Below are 4,604 nucleotides of genomic sequence, written 5' to 3' on the forward strand. Positions count from 1 at the left end.
TCTGGGGACACTACTGTTTCTTTCTTTAATGAGTACAGTAGAAAAGTAAGTGGAATGCACCGCAGATGTTAGTTTAATGTGGTTTTTTTTATATATATGTATACACACCCACACACAAAGGGAATAATAACTGCAATTCTACCAGCACAGATAGTATGTTCTATTTTGGATGTCCTTTGAAGTGTGTGCTCCAGAATGCCATGTGTGGCTGGCTATGAATTAGTTGGATATCTGGCCTTCCTGGTCACAGAGAGGTGTCGTGAATACCCACACAAGTGATACAAAAATGCCTTTATCATCCAGCACACAGGAAACTGCAGCAGAATTCTCATGATCTCGATGCCATACTTGAATTTCCAGTTCCTTAACCGGGTTTAATTAAGTTAGCCCATCGAGTACTGAAACATTTTTGTAGCTTTGAGTATGCACATGTCTTCTACCATGTAACATTCACAGAAGTTCTCTTATGTAACTTTCTAATGCTGAATATTATGAAGCAGAATCAGAGGAATGTATCAAGCCACAGACCACTTTAATGGATGCTATTTATTGAATAAATGGCAAAAAAAACCGCATAACTTTGCTGTTGCGTTGCTTCTTTTGGAGGGTTTGTTAATTATAGTTTGTGATTGTGGTGCAGCTAAGATTGCCAACCCTTCCAGCATTGCTCTGGAGTTTCTGGGAATTGAAGATTAATCTCCTGCACATTGCTGTGAGAAATCTAGGAGATAAACCATTGGGACATTAATATGAAATTGTTTTGAGTAATTTTATATGGACACGTTTTGTTTGGGTGGAACCATTGAGGTGGGAGGTCACATAATGGAACCTTCAGGAATATGTCCAGCCAAAGTTGGAAATCCTAAACTCTTCCCTAAGAACAGCTCAACTCATTAAGTCTGATACGGCACAGTTGTCCAACCCTTGGGGAGTGTTTCTGCAGGGCCATGTGGAGGGTTATACCTGGCTCAGGGCTACAGCTTTGTGATGTAGGAGAGAGTTAGCTTCAGGTCCTTCTTCCGATACACTCCATTTCCCAAATCTTGGAGAAATGCCAACTGGTGAAAAGGGAGAAGGAAAAAAAAAACACTCAGGCCAATTTAGGAAAACTCTGGAGGATTCTCTCAAGTAATCTTTCAAAGCTTCGGGAAGCCAGAAATGCTTCTGAACCCAACAAGTGCACAACTTACTCTCTCAAACTGAAAATCTTCAGGTTCCCTTTAATGGACTGTGGGGGCTTCATACTAGTTACAATTGTTCCAGACTCCCTGAACACAAATGTTTCCTAAACCCTACAATCAAGCTTTGCTAATGTAATTTATTGCCATGTTCCTCAATCCTGTCAATCTCACATAACACATCCAACTGAACAGACATTAATACCTTCATTTTAAAATCCTCAGTCATATCTGCTCTAAGCCCGTGTTTTAATGCGAATAACCTTAGCTCCTTGAGTTATGTTGATAATGCAGAGTTCCAAATCTGGATACATTTTTTAGTTCTCCCTCTCCCCACCCCCCCACAATGATCTCTACATTGCCCCATCTCCACTTCTCTCTGCTCCTTTAAACACAACCACTTTTGTCAGGCTTTTAGTCACCTGCTTTAATATCTCTTTATGTACCTAGTTGTCAAATTTTATTTGATAATCGTTCCTGTGAAGCACCTTCAAATGTTTCAGTCTGCTAAATGTGCTATCAAAATACAAGTTGTGTGGGGACCAAAACTGAACGTGCCATTCCAATGTAGTCGCAAGGATTAGTAGTGTTTTATATTGTTCCAGCATTAAAGCCCAACATCATATTTCCATTCCTAGTGACCTTGGTTCATTAACTTTGGCTTCAAAATACAGGAAAATGTGTGCGAAAACCCAATGATATTGGAGCTCTATTTCATTGAAAAACCTGTGCGGTTGTTTGTATTTACTTGAACCGAATGAATGACCTGTTTCGCATTCTGTTCAGCAGCTCAATGACTGCAGAGGTACCATCCTGTAAAAGCTCAGATGTTATCTCTTGGGGGCTTTGCTTCAAAATTCCTGCATGGAATTCTCCCAGGTTAGGACATTGAAGACACTTCCTGATGTTGTGCTTACTAGCTATGTCTTCCTCTGTGACCCATCAGGCGTGATCTTATTAAATGGCGAGGCAGGCTCAAGGGAAATGTTTGGCTTTCTGCTGTTCCTATTTCCTATGTTCTAACTGAAACATGGTCAGTCATGTAGATTTGCAGTGTGTAGACTGTAGGAGTAACTTCCTTGAGAAAATGGCCACCAGCTTTGCAACTTGTCCATGACCACAACAGCATCCATTGCTATGATGGAGCTGAGGGCAATGGGACACAACCTTAAAATCAGACTGGCCATACATGGGAGCTGTTAAGAAATAATCCTTCATGCAAAGGGTGGTGGAACTGTGGAACACTCTCCCATAAAAGGCAGCTGATAATTAATAATGTATAGAGGGCTAGAAAGCATTGTGTCCAAGTTTGGCAACAATACTAAACTAAGAGGCATATCTTTTAACCTTTCCACCTACCTGGATGAGTGCAGCTCCAACAACACTCAAGCTCGACACCATCCAGGACAAAACAGTCCACTTGTCTGGCACCCCATGCACCACCTTAAAACTTCACTCCCTCCACCACCAATGCACAGTGGCAGCAGTGTGCACCATCTACAAGATGCAGTGCAGCAGATCAACTCACCAACAGCACTTTTCAAACCTGCAGCCTCTACCATCTAGAAGGACAAGGGCAGCAGATGTATGGGAACGCCACTACCTACAAGCTCCTCTCCAAGTCACACACCATCCTGACTTGGAAAGGTATCGCCGTTCCTTCGCTGTCACTGGATCAAAATCCTGGAATTCCCTCCCTAACAGCACTGTGGGTGTATCTGCACCACATGGACTGCAGCGGTTCAAGAGGGGGGCTCACCACCGCCTTCTCAAGGGCAGTTAGGGATGGGCAACAAATGTTGGCCCAGCCAGTGATGTCGACGCCCTGTGAACGAGTAAATAAAAAAAAACCCATGGATGAAAAGAGGCCCCAAGGGGATGGTAATAAGATGTTGGCTAGAAAAAAATGTGGCAATTGGAATTCAATGTCAGTAAATGTGAACTGGCATGGTGAAGATTAAAGTAAGAATTGTGCTTTGAATGAGGAAAGACAGAGAGAGTTGAAAGGCCAGGTTCACACGCTATTAAAAACAGTTCCTCAAGTTGATCATTCCTTTCCTGTGTTCCAAGCAATGACTATTGGAAGACTGGGTTTTATGGCACCAGGTATAGAATATAAAGGTCAGGATCTAATGGTCAATTTAAATATTATGTAGACCACAGTTAAAGAACTGTGTGCAGTTTTAGGCTATTGGAAGGATATTGAGGAAATGGAGGGGGATATGCCACATTCATTACAGCACGGCTAGGTATGAGGAAGTACAAATATGAAGAAAGATTAAAAGATCAGGGCTGTTTTAATTAGAACACAGGATTCAAAAAGGTAATTTGATAGAAGTTTTTAAAATTAGGAAGGGATGCCTGAGAGTAGATATAAATACTGTTTCTAGTGATTTATGCTGTCTTGAAGGATAAGGGAGGGCAGCAGATGCATGGGAACACCACCACCTGCAACTCCCCCTCAAAGCAATGCACCATCCTGACTTGGAACTATATCGTGGCTCCTCTGTGTCAAAATCCAGGAACTCCCTCCCTAACAGCACTGTGGGTGTAACTACACCACATGGACTGCAGCAGGTCTAGGAGGCAGCTCACCCCCACCTTCTCAAGGGCAATAAGAGATGGGCAACAAATGCCGGCCCAGCCAGCGACTCACATCCCATGAATGTATAAAAAATATATAGAGTAGGTGGACCAAATGTAAGATCAAATGTAAGCGATTTAGGGCAGAAAGCAAGAGAATTCTTTCTTTTATGTAGTGGGTGGTGAGGCTGTGGGATGTTTGACTGGAGTTAGTGACGGTCGCTGAGGTCATGTCAACATTTATGTCACATAAATGGGAAGGGTGCTGGAAACAATTCTCTCAGTCTGGAATGTAATTCCTGTGTTCCAAGCAATGACTACACTTCAGAAGTTAAACAAGCTGGTTGTAAAGCACTTTGAGACATCTTTAGGTTGTGAACCATATGGAAATGCAAGTTTTGTTCTTCTATCTAGAGAGAGAGGAAGAATCTACAATCTGCGACTCTCACCAGCGACACTTAACTACGAATTTCTCGGAAACTGATCTGATTAATTTGAAATGATTTGAATCTGTCACCGTGTGATATTTCAGCCATTTCCCCTTAGGGATATGCCTGTCCCCGTCACAAGATATGTGTACTCTGAGTATCTTAATGACTTGGAATAACAAAACACCAAAACCAAAGCCTGAAAGCAATTTTAAAAAGAGAATCCAAGATAACTTTCAGAACAAACATTCCTTTCAATTGCAGTTGACCTTATCCATGTTTACATAGGTCACAACCTGTGCTAACTGGAAATGAGCTGTCTGCATAGACGTGCTGAGACGTCACGATGTTTTCTGTAAAGACTTTTCCGGTCATTGAGAAAGGACAGGAAATGTGTTGACCATAACCGAGTTGA

Source organism: Cetorhinus maximus, chromosome 27 (genome assembly GCF_964194155.1).
Source record: "Cetorhinus maximus chromosome 27, sCetMax3.hap1.1, whole genome shotgun sequence".
In the NCBI taxonomy this organism is placed as follows: Eukaryota; Metazoa; Chordata; class Chondrichthyes; order Lamniformes; family Cetorhinidae; genus Cetorhinus; species Cetorhinus maximus.